The sequence below is a fragment of the Zootoca vivipara genome, chromosome 9 (genome assembly GCF_963506605.1).
Source record: "Zootoca vivipara chromosome 9, rZooViv1.1, whole genome shotgun sequence".
NCBI classification, from domain to species: Eukaryota; Metazoa; Chordata; class Lepidosauria; order Squamata; family Lacertidae; genus Zootoca; species Zootoca vivipara.
In genome coordinates, this window is record NC_083284.1 from 33775265 (window position 1) to 33788353 (window position 13089).

A 13089-nucleotide genomic window follows, 5' to 3' on the forward strand; every position below is an offset into this window, starting at 1 on the left:
AAACTTCTCCATGTTTCTCAATCTACATTGCCTTATTCTAACATTCCAAGACTGTTCAAGGTCACCCAATTGTTACTATTCTCACGATGACTGTTGCATCAGTCCTTGCCAATGTGTGAAGCTTTCTATTGTGATAAACTCAGCAAAAGCCTTTTCACAAATTGAATGTATGTGCACGTGTGCAGGTGAGTAGTGCTACAAAGATCTGTGGATGCTGGCCCTGTCTCTTACACAATATTGAGGTGTGAAAAGAGCCTACACGTGTACACATGATTCAAGATAGTCAGTGACCATGAACAGGTATGATCCCATTCTTCTTTACTCTTCTGGATAGCAAACATTGTATTCTCCAAATGTCATTGGATTCCAGCTCCCATCAGCTTCAGCCAGTATAGCCAATGGTCAAGGATGATAATACAGTGGTGCCTCGCTTTACGAATGCCTCGCACAACAAAAAAACTCGCTAGATGAAAGAGTTTTGCGTTGCGAGAGGCATTCGTAAGATGACCAAATTTTCTATGACTGCCGCTGACAGCTAATCTTCCTTTGCCAGGGGGGACGGAGCCGAAACGCGGCGGTGCGGTGGCTGCCCCTGCCTGTCTTCCCCTTGGCTCGGGGAAGACAGGCGGGGGCAAGCAGCACCCGCTGCGATTCGGCTACGTCCCCCGGAGCCACCGCACCGCACCACCGGGGAAGACAGGTGGGAGGTGGCAGGGGGAGAAGCGCTTCTCTCCCCTGCCACCTCGCCGCGCACCAGCGGCATGAGACGGCGCTTCGGAGAAGGTCTCTGAAGCACCGTCTCATGTCGGGGGAGGCAGGCGGGAGGCAGCGTCAGGAGACCTCTGAAGTTGCACTCCGTGTCGGGGGAGGCAGGCAGGAGGCGGAGGCAGGAGAAACTCTTCTCCCCCCGCCGCCTCTCACCGCACATATCCGGCACGGAGCGCAACTTCGGAGGTCTCTGAAGTTGCGCTCCGTGTCGGGGGAGGTAGGCGGTGGCAGGAGAAGCTCTTCCCCCGCCACACTCAGCCAGCACGGAGCGCAACTTCAGAGGTCTCCAAAGTTGCGCTCTGTGTCGGGAGGAGGCAGGCGGGAGGCAGCGGCGGGAGAAGCTCTTCTCCCCCCGCCGCCTCTCGCCACACATATCCGGCACGAGCGACCTCTGAAGTTGCGCTCTGTGTCGGGAGGAGGCAGGCGGGAGGCAGCGGCGGGAGAAGCTCTTCTCCCCCCGCCGCCTCTCGCCACACATATCCGGCACGAGCGCAACTTCGGAGGTCTCCGAAGTTGTGCTCCATGTCGGGGAGGTGGCGGGAGAAGCTCTTCCCCCGCCACCACTTCTCGCCACGCTCAGCCGGCACAGAGCGCAACTTCAGAGGTCTCCAAAGTTGCGCTCTGTGTCGGGGGAGGCAGGCGGGAGGCAGCGGCGGGAGAAGCTCTTCCCCCGCCACCGCTTCTCGCCGCGCTCAGCCAGCACAGAGCGCAACTTCAGAGGTCTCCGAAGCTGCGCTCCATGTCGGGGGAGGCAGGCAAGGCGGTGGCTGGGAGAAGAGAGCTTCTCCCCCCGCTGCCTTGCACACAGCCGGCATCGGACGGGCTTCAGAGACCTTCTCCGAAGCCCTGTTGCATGCCGCCACCAGTCCTCCAGAGCCTATAGGAACGCATTGATTAAGTTTCAAGGCATTCCTATGGGAAACTGGGACTCGCTAGACGAAAAATTCATTACACGAATTGACCCGTGGAACGAATTAATTTCATCTAGCGAGGCACCATTGTATCTGTAGCAGAGGTAGATCCTGAAGGAGTGTCTCCACTCCCATCGTCCAGTCAAGATACCGAGGTCCAATTCTGAGAGCCTTCTGGTGGTTACCTCACTGTGAGAAGTGAAGTTACAGGGAACCAGGCAGAGGTCATCCTTGGCAGTGGCACCCCCCTGTGGAACACCTTCCCATTAGATGTCAAGGAGATAAATAATAACTTTTAGAAGACATTTGAAAGCAGCCATGTATTAGGAAATTTTAAATGTTGGGTTTTATATATGTTGGAAGCTGCCCAGAGTGGCTAGGGCAACCTAGACAGATGGGTAGGGTATAAATAATAAAATTATTATATAACCAGCAGCTGCAGTCAAAAACTGCTTCTTCCACTTGTAACTTTAAGACACATACACCAAGGTTGCATAGATAATAAGGTAAAGGGGCCCCTGACCATCAGGTCCAGTTGTGTCTGACTATGGGGTTGCGGCGCTCATCTCGCTCTATAGGCCAAGGGATCCGGCGTTTGTCCGCAGACAGCTTCCGGGTCATGTGGCCAGCATGACAAAGCTGCTTCTGGCAAACCAGAGCAACACACGGAAATGCCGTTTACCTTCCCGCTGGAGCGGTCCCTATTTATCTATTTGCACTTTGATGTGCTTGCGAACTGCATAGATAATATGCAGACATAAAAATGAACTTAGGAAACAAACACTAACCATACACCTCCCCTTTCCCCCACTAACAATATTATGACTTCATATACCTTGCAAGTGACATTTGTTAAATCAGTCTATCATATTGAATCAATTTTTGGAACTATATATATATATATATATATATATATATATATATATATATATATATATATATATAAATAAAACTTTTAAGATCCAAAAGAGGAAAACCTTTCAAAGAATGAACCAAGACCTTAAAATGGTATTCTGCAGATGTTACCGCTTTCTGGAACCAAGTATCTTTCTACCTTGGGTCATCTTTAAAGGAATTCTTTTAAAGCATTTATATTCATCAAAAGATCAAAGTTTGTTTCCATAAAAAAAGCTATAATTTAAGTATACATAGTTGCACAAATACAAACTCTTCTGATACAGTGCAACAACAAACTTGCTGTTGGTTTGTCCAGAGCAAGGAAACAACATGCTACAGATAAAGTCTTTAAGACTATTTTAAGCATTAAAAGCAAAATCTTGATGACTGGCTCTGTGTTGTTTGTCCTTGCAGTCAGTGAAAGAAAGTAGACATTCTCACTTGGAAGCTCTTCTGTTTACTAACATCCATTAAAAAAAAACTACTCTCTAGTAAGTGGATGATCAGAAAGCCTAAATGGAACAGTCTTTAGCTTTCTTTAGCCTATAATGGATCTGCCTTTTGCTTTCTCCAAAATCAAAAAGAGAAGGAAAAAAAAACACCTATAAAGCAACATATTCAATGCTCTTTAAAAGCTTCGTGATCTTTATAGTTTTTTCCTCTCATAAAACTTTTCACTACTATTATCATTTTCTCAACTGAATCACAGTAGCTCTGGGGGAGTCCTGATCACTCTTTCATGTCATGCTCTCACTTTCCTTTCCTGTAGAGGAAATGCATTTATTTCCCTCCCATCCAAACACTGTATAGAGGATGCTGTTTTTTATCAAATGTTCTGCTTTCATACAACCCTTTCTCGCCTCTCCTTATTTAGATTCTGAACTTCTTGTCAGATTCTCCTCTCTGACATTGGTTTGCTTTGGTTTTGTATTTCTTCTTTTGTGTTGAAATAGTGATGCACCTATTGAGGTTAGAGTTAGATGAATCAAAGGGTTCTCTCTTTCTCCTGCACTTGTATGTGTTTTGGGAACCATATTCTAGGGATAGGGGATGAATTCAATTAGGTTTGCATTCAAAGGGAAGTTTACTTTGTTTGCACTTGCTGGGAAAAACATGAAAGACAAAAACATAGCCACTCTTCAAAAATTGCACTTCTCTGAATTTTGCAATGCAGTTCTTCAGCTAACGATCCAGAAATGCATATATTGAGATAAATTGTGCCTTTAAATCCATATGTTCTGAAAATAGGATAGAAACATGTGCCATATTAGGGACAATTGCTTTGCAAAATTTGAGGAACTTGCATGCAAACACTTGTATATTAGAATAAATTTGTTTTAAAATGGTTGTTGTTGGCATCTGTCTGTCATGAGAGACAATGGAAAGGTGCACCATCATCTACTGTGGCTGTAGAGGCCAATTTGGTCTTCTTAAAAACTGATGCAATTCTCATGAAGATGTCTTAAAAATAAAATTGCAAAGTATTGTGGGAATGTGGATGTCCATACTTGCATTCATTTGCCTCTGAGTTTGCACACACACACACACACACACACACACACACACACCCTTTCAGACTGGATCCTTACTTTACTTTATGAATTGATAAAGTGATTCAGCAGAGACTTTTTCACATGACCTCTAAGCTTGTAGCCATGGTGAGAATATAAATGGGAAAGCCTTCACCTTTTTTATTCTCCTGGTGCTTGAAGTAATAGCTGCATCTTCTGCCCATGTGTAGGTCATGTCTGAGGATGTACACATGCAGGAAATAGAGGAGGAAAGGAGATAGAATGTATTGCACCGGCACTGCTTTAAAATGGGGAAGGAATCCAGGTTGGGAGTGGTTCTCACAGTTCAAAAGAGCAATCCACAAAACTATGTATAATTAGCATAGCTGTTAGAAAGGGTCTATCCTAGACCTTGGTAAGGACTGAATGGAAATGTGCAAACCTTTTCTTGTAGATTTTCAGAAAAGCAGAACTGTAATAGCACATTGTCTTCTTGGCAACAGGTCATACTGTCCAGGACATCTAACCATTGCAGGATCAATTATGCAGCACGGGGCTGTGGAATATAGGAAATGAGTTCAACACTGATAACCTTGGTAAAAAAAAAAACCTATAAAGCAGTACTAAAGGATTAAAAAATAAGCCAGAAACAAGTTTCATAGAGCCTCATAAAACAACACTTACTCAGATTATAAAGCACTCTCTTGCAGTTATTAGAAGCATAAAACACTCCCTTTGTTTTTAGAAGGGCACTCCTGTATTAAGAAAATGTCATCATTCATAGTTTCACATCCAGTAGTAGAAAAGGCACCTTCTTCAACTTCTGTGGTAAAAAATAATGGCACAGTTTTAGAATTGCTGGCAACAGATCTCTTCTTCTCTATCAAATAACCTTTATTGCATCATATCAGAACTATCAAGGTTATTCTAGGTTTTCAAAGTTGCAGGGGGTGGAATGCTTATCACTAGACAAAGCTGCTTGTGTTCACGGGTTTCCATTTTTTAAAGGCTGCAAAGAATGCAGCCTATTTTCTAAGTTTGCACCAGTTTTAATGGAAAGGAATGCTAAAAATTTATTAAGTCTAATTTTCTAATGTCTATCTCAGAGGTGTAGTGCACAGCCAATGAATCGATATGGTGTTTCTCAGCTTCTTATTTTGAAGTTCTTGGTTTCTTATTAAAGAAAATGCAAATTGCTCACCCACCAAAAAAAAGAAAAGTCTTTGTGTATAGGAGAAGACAAACCTCCCCAGGAATAGCCTACATATCTCAAGCTGTGACTAATCATTTGGCTGTTGGAATGAAAAGATAATACAAAGTCTCAACTTGTTAGAAAAATGACAATATCAGCTCCGCCAATATAAATTGCCAGCTACCTTGTTCTTATTTACCATGGGAGAGAGAGAGAGAGAGAGAGAGAGAGAGAGAGAGAGAGAGAGAGAGAGAGAGAGAGAGAGAGAGAGGGGGGGGGGCATGGAGAGAGGGAGGGAGGGAGAAACAAATTCTTTCCTCTTTTACAATTTCTTTATGCCCCAAAGAATTGCTTGCCTTTATAAATGCATTGTATATAGTGCCCCAAGGCTACTTCTATTTGTACTATTACAGGTAGCCATGAGACTACAAAGAGAAGCTGCAAAATTCTATCCTGCCTGAACTGTGAATGGAATGTCCTGTAATACAAACAGTAGCACCCCGAGGGCACCAGTGATTTTTCGCTGTGTAGTGTAAAGAATAAATCACACACAGAACTCTTTCATTTGGACTAATCACAAAGGTTGGAATTCTGAAATGGTGTTTTTGTTCTGACTTTTTCTTTCACACTCTCCATCCCGTTTTTGTATAGCTTTATGTTCTTGTGTGGGTGTTTCCAGCTGCATGTTTATTGTGGAGACTAAATTTCTTTGCAGGGTCTACATGACATCCTTGGCATTAAAATGCCAGCCCCTACGCCATCACACCCATTTAATCCAGATCTACCATTTCCATAGGAGATCTGATTTTTAAGACAAAAACAAACTGCTACCCACAACCTTTATTATAGCTGCATGATCTGTTTTCAAATTTGATCCTAATCTGGAAGCATTTTAATAATTATATCCAGATTTTCAAACATAGGCATCATTGTGGATAGGTGGTTTTGGAAAGAAATGTATGTAGATGAAAATGAATGCCTCTTTTATGTCTTTGTAGTCTGTTCCTAGATATGACTCTGTTATTCTCTGTTTGGAGCTTCTTGATGCAGAGATGCCCCTCACCACCACAATCTTCTCTGTTTAGAACTTGTTGATACAGCTCAGTTGGTAGAGCATGAGACTCCAAATCTGAGAGTTGTGGATTATTTCTGAGTCTCCTACCGCAGCTCCTAATTTCCAAAAAGGGTTGTGTTTTGGGCAGCCAAGGATTTTAAACCTTTACAAGATTGCCTTCAGCACACTGTCCCAAATGTATCCTAAAGTCCACAAACATGGGTCACTTTAAAAGAGGATTTGACAAATTCACGGAACATACGGCTATCAACAACTGTTGGCCACAAGGGTTATATTCTCCCTCCAGTGCTGGAGGCAGTACGCCTTTGAAGGGCACTTGCAAGGAATCATAAGAGGGGAGAGTGCTCTTGTATTCAGGTCCTGCTTGTGAGCTTCCCACAGGCATCTGCTTGGCCCCTGTGAGAAGGGAATTCTGGATTAAATGGACCTTTGGGTGGATCCAATAGGCTTTCCCTAGGTTTATGTTTGCCTGCTAGATAGTGCTTTCAAAACGTCCACCCTGAAAATAATACAAACCTTTCACTATTCTCATACAATAGCCTCCATTTGGCTTTTAATTTTCCTTAACTGTTAAACAAGTAGCTTTTCTTTTCCTACCATCATTTCAGAAAACAATAATTTGCTGTTTCTACCCTTTGTAAATACATGTGTGTCATAACTTTCGCTACATGATTCCTCATGCAAAATATTTGAGTCACAATATTTCATCTCTGGGAAGTGTGATGTGATGTTTTTCTCATATACTAGAAAAGCATTAAATGAATTGACCTGTACACGTTTCATATGAATGGACCAGTGACAGCTGTGATTGCAGCTCCCTTTCAAGCCTTGGCAGCACAGCTGTACATTTTTTCAGGTGTTACAGGTCTTACAACATCAACACTTTTTTTGGTTCTTATTCTGTGGTTAACCATTTCTCACAATTTCTTTGACAGTGATCTTTACACATCTCAGAGAAGTAGTAAATAGACTTTATCAGAAGCTATTCGAATTTATTTTTACTGCTTTAGTCATAGGATCCATGAGTTTTCTTTTCTTTTTGTTTGTTTTTAAATCCTTCTGCAATATATTTCTTCTTAAATAGTGCTGTTTTTCCTCTACTGCATTGTGATCCATGGCTTGTGTATCTTTAAGAACACTTCATAAAAGGTCACTTCCTTTTGCTGCCTGAAATTCTTATTTCTGCTTTCCCACCTTGCAATACATGGCATAGGTGCCTTTGTGACTGTAATGGCAGCCTTTTGGGGAACTGAATCAAAGTATTATGCTCATGAACTCACGGGCAACTGCATAATCATTTCAATAATAAACCTGTTTTCATGGAGTCTGTGCAGTAGAACTGAATGTGCAGCAAGCCTTCCATAGTCAGTAACAAATAGTAACCTCAGTGAAAAGTGGAGGCGGGGGGGAGGAGAGATTTAGCAAAAAATCAGAGGTGCTAGCATTCAACAGCCTGAAGTGTTCTCTCACTTCCCTGAGAAATTTTGCTACATTCATTGTGACTCTACTATTATTCATCACTGAGTTGGAGATGGATCATTAGAAATCTATAACTATTTGAAGAATACACTGGTTTGGCAGAGGGGGATAAAAACACTTGCAGAAGTGGGAAGCTCTATTCACTAGTCATTGAATTTCACTGTGTAGTGAAATGAGATCCTGAGCAGACAAATGATAGCCATGTTCACACATAATGCTAACCCAAACCATGGCTTAGCATTGATGTGGGGACTCTGGGGACAACAGATACTTTGTTCCTCCCTGACCCATTATGATTAGCTAAGGTTTGCCATGAGCTTAGGCTTGGATGACATAGTAAGCCAGAAGGAACTAGGAAAAGCCAAGTGGTTGATACCCCCTCGCTGGGAGCCAGTCCATTTGAGCAGTCCCAGTAAGCCATAGTTTGACTTGCTATGTCATGCAAACCAGGCCAGCACCTTGAATGTACAATGTCTTATATGGTATGACATGGAAAATAAAACCAGGACTTCTCATATATCCAGTTTACTACAGGAATATATTCAACTGCATAACCGTTCCAGAAACTTTAGTCAGCATTTTGCAACAGGCATTTTGCAACAGGCAAATCTAGCCAGAATACTTCTCTGTGCTATTTAAAAATAAATACTCTATTTTTTGCTTATTTGACCAGTTTATGTATTCCTACAGAGGAATCTCCTGTACCTATTTTTGGTACTAGAGCAATGAAATAGACACTGCATTGTGTAGGTATAACACTAGATCAGTACTGTAACTGCAAACATTATATTCATTTTTACTTCAAACTACCTTGCACAAAGGATGCAGGTGACGCTGTGGGTTAAACTACCCACAGTGTCACCTGCATAGCTTGCTGATCAGAAGGTCGGCGGTTCGAATCCCCGCGACGGGGTGAGCTCCCATTGCTTAGTCCAGCTCCTGCCAACCCAGCAGTTCAAAAGGACATCAAAGTGCAAGTAGATGAATAGGAAGGTAAACGTTGTTTCCATGCGCTGCTCTAGTTTGCCAGAAGCGGCTTTGTCATGCTGGCTACATGACCCGGAATCTGTACACCAGCTCCCTCGGCCAAACATGAGATGAGCATGTAACTCCAGAGTCGGTCATGACTGGACCTAATGGTCAGGGGTCCCTTTACCTTGCACAATTACAGAATGGTGTAGCATTAACCAACTATCTAGGTGAAAAATACGTCAATTTTCATTCCAAACTTTACATGAAATAAGTATCATTTGTAAGGAAAAATTAACACATGAATTACAATGGACTCTCAATTATCTTTTTTAAAAAATGCTGTCAAGTGAAAACATGCCAGCCAAGCCTTCTCAAATGTCACCCCTTCAAAATGTGAGGAATTGATTATACTATCTAACTCTAGGGTCTAAATGAGAACACCAAAAATTGGATTTCATCATAGACTAGCAATAGGGAAACTTACCCAGCACAGATGCCTCCCCCCCCCCCGCTCACCCCTGAAAATAGCAACAGAATGATCAATGAACTTATCACTCCCTGCCCCCCGTCTGCTTGTATAAAAAACATACTTTGCTCCTGCATATCATACTGGTTTATTTGCTTAGTGTTTGCAATGTTTTACATGACAGATTCCAGCCATCTGTAAGCAACTTTGAATCATGTAGAGTTCAGCTGACACCATTTGTCATCTGTACTATTGAATGAAGTGGCATACATGTATTCTGTGAAGGTGGAAATTTTCTCACACAGCGGTTCTGCAGTTATTTCTCACAGTTTTTCACTCAGGCAATCTGACTTGCCAATGTACACATCTAGACTGCTTGATAAGCAATGCCCAGATTTTATTTGTTTACATACTCTCCCCACGCTTACACATGATTGAAAATAAATGAAATATTTAGATCTGATGGGCAAAAGTATTTTAAAATGCAGACCTAAGCTCATTGGCTTTTACTTTTTGATGGACCCAAAAGTGGCTGATGGACAGTAGGAAAACACTGCTGATAAATGTGAACACATTGAATAGTGGGGAGGTTTCCTGCATTAGTATACAGATCAGTGTAAGGCCTGTGCTTATTTGCTGTTTCCATTAATGAGCTAGAAGGGATAAACAGCAGGCTAATGGCATTTGCATATGATAGTAATTTATGAGGACAGATAAATCATATGAGGAGACCCAGGGAGATTAAAAAAACAAGACACAAAATAACAGCATGGGGTTATAGTTGGATGACTGCAAATATGCCGCCAACAATAGGCTTTGTCTTGACCTTCTGCGCAGGGGATCAGTTTACCCACCATGCACAGCTTGGAGTCCTGATTTATAGCAGCCTGTGTTATAGTGCACAGAATTGACTAGAGAGACTGTGAAGATAACTAATCTGTTGCATTGTAGCATATATCTTCTTAACAGTTCCATAGCATCTTCTTTTACCTGGGGTATGTATGTGTTTCTGTGATATATCTGGGATAATGTGAGTTGTGCATAACAGTTGGCCACCACATCTCACAGAAAACATGCACGCAATCTCTCTATGAAGAAGGCTTTGTGCCTATTTTCTGGTCAGTATAAATATTCTCCAACAGGCTCTGGGCAATGTGCAAATCCCAACTGCATTTTGTACAGTCTCTGGGCCATGTGCATATTCTCCATGAAACGTGCATTTTCTTCTGCTGAGGTGGACAAACTCAGCTGATCAACAGGGAACACAGAGCCTTTTCTCTCACTGCTCAGCTGTTCCCTGCAGAGCAGCATGGGTTTCTGTTTTTTCTTGGTATGGATTAGAATCATAGCATTGGAAAGGACCCAAAGGGTCATCCGATCCAAACGCCTGCAATGCAGGAACCTCAACATGTGGTCCCCCATTCAGTTCGAAACCAAACTCTGCTTAGATTTACAAATGTGCTAGCACTTTTAGTGTTGTACCACTAAGAGGGCATATCATGGCATAGGGGCATTTAGCCATTGTCTTCTCTTGTAATCTTGATTAAAATAGTGTGCCGCCTAAGCAGAGATAAAATAAATGAGTTGAGCAACCGTTGCTGTCAGGATATTTTCTCTCAGGGTTGAAGTATTACTTGGCCTTAGTGAAATGATTGAGGGTGTGGTTATTTATCAGAATACAACCCCCTCCCCCCCAAAAAAACAACCCTAGTATTTTAAGAAATTATATAGTATAACGGTATATTATTGTATGTATATTGTATCAGTTATTTGTATACTACTACTATTAATAATTTTAACTGTGCACCCCCCCCCAGTGAAGTGATATCAAGCTCAGGATGTGGTGCTATTATATTATTTTGTAATTTTATATATTTGCATACTTTTACATCTAATTAATGTTGTGCTTTATTTTCCTTGTTTTTTAGAAACGCATTTCCTTATTTTTATTATTGCCAACTTAATCTTTGTACAGTGGTACCTCGGTTTATGAACACAATTGGTTCCAGAAGTCTGTTCATAAACTGAAGCGAACTTTCCCATTGAAAGTAATGGAAAGTGAATTAATCCGTTCCAGATGGTCCGCGGAGTAAGCGTTCATAAACTGAAGCAAACTTTCCCATTGAAAGTAATGGAAAGTGGATTAATCCGTTCCAGACGGGTCCGCGGAGTACTTAAACTGAAGCGTTCATAAACTGAAGCATGGGTGTAATTGGTTCCGGAAGTCTGTTCATAAACTGAAGCGTTCATAAACTGAAGCAAACTTTCCCATTGAAAGTAATGGAAAATGAATTAATCCGTTCCAGATGTGTCCACGGCGTTCATAAACCGAAAATTCATAAACCGAGGTGTTCATAAACCGAGGTTCCACTGTATTGTAGTTTTGTAGGTTTGGGGTAACATACCCTTTCTTTGTTTGTGAAGGTTAAAATCTTCTGACATATCTTAAGATGTGTCAGCATTTCACACATTTCCTGAAGGGTTTACAATTCCTTGCAGCTTTTTGTTTAGTAATCTTTAGATTAAAATGCTGGCAAATGCCACTTTCAATTATCATAAAGTAATCTTTGTTTTTCTTCTTAACTAAAACAAAAAACCACATTGTCATGGTAAAAGATACCTTGTGATTCTCTATGTAACTGACACACTTTGTGACATTTAAGCATGTACCCTAGCCACATCTTTATTTCCCCAGACAACTTGTATGATTTCTGTGTTGTAGAAAGAAATAATTTGCCTCTCTAGGAAGGTGTAAAGTGCTACTTATAAATGTCTATATTCTGTCGGTATGCACTCCTGGGGGACACGGCAGACCCCCAGTACCTCTGAGCGTATCCGGGAAGGAACGTCTCTGGAATGGCATTCCTCTTCACTCCAGAGCGCCTCTCTGTGACACTCCTCCTTGGAGAAGTGCACACAAGTCTTCTCGCATTTCACAGCAAGAAGAAAGAAACATCCAAATAAAACTACGTATTATTTACAATATATACAGAGGATCCATAAGCACCTCTGTGTTCTCCAGCTCCAGCAGAACAAGATTTAAAACACACACTGCAGAAGTGAAAGAACAATCCAATAACACTCTCAGACAGAAGAGATAAGACAGTCTTTCATTCCCATACTCTTCTCAGACTACTCATGTGATTCAAACCAATCACATACCTATTGTGTTATGCGAGCTGGTCTTTGACCATAATAAATTATTATTATTATTATTATTATTATTATTATTACCCTCTCTACTGTGAGATTATGATGGAATCTGCTGCTTAAACCTCAGTGATACTTCATTGCTATCTAGCTGTCAAACAGCCTTTTGAGACAAGCTACTACCAAGAATGCTATTTTGCCATTGAATAAAGTCTAGTAAAGCTCAGAACCCCATAGAAAGCTACACTGGGCTTTCCTCATTATCTTTCACTCTCCCAGTGAGATATTATACAGTAAGACTATGCACTTAAAAACCAATGATATTTGCTCCAAATCTCACATTGGAACCCATGAACGTGGGAGAGTAATTGCTTTAAAAAAATGTGCAATACAATTCACAAAATGGCAGCAGTCACTGGAAGAGATACAAAGGCCGACTGATAAATGCAACGAATAAGCATGGGCAGAAGGAATGAGCTACAGGAATCCTCAATTTGTTTCAATTTGATTTGTTTTTGTTTGTTTGTTTTTGAGAGAGGTGAGTAATAGATAAAGGTAAAAACAAATATTAAACTCCCCCTTCATTTCATGCCAGTGCATGATGCACATTACATGCAAATTTTTCTGTTGTGAACTGTCCTGAGTTCTATAGGTATAGGGTAGTATAC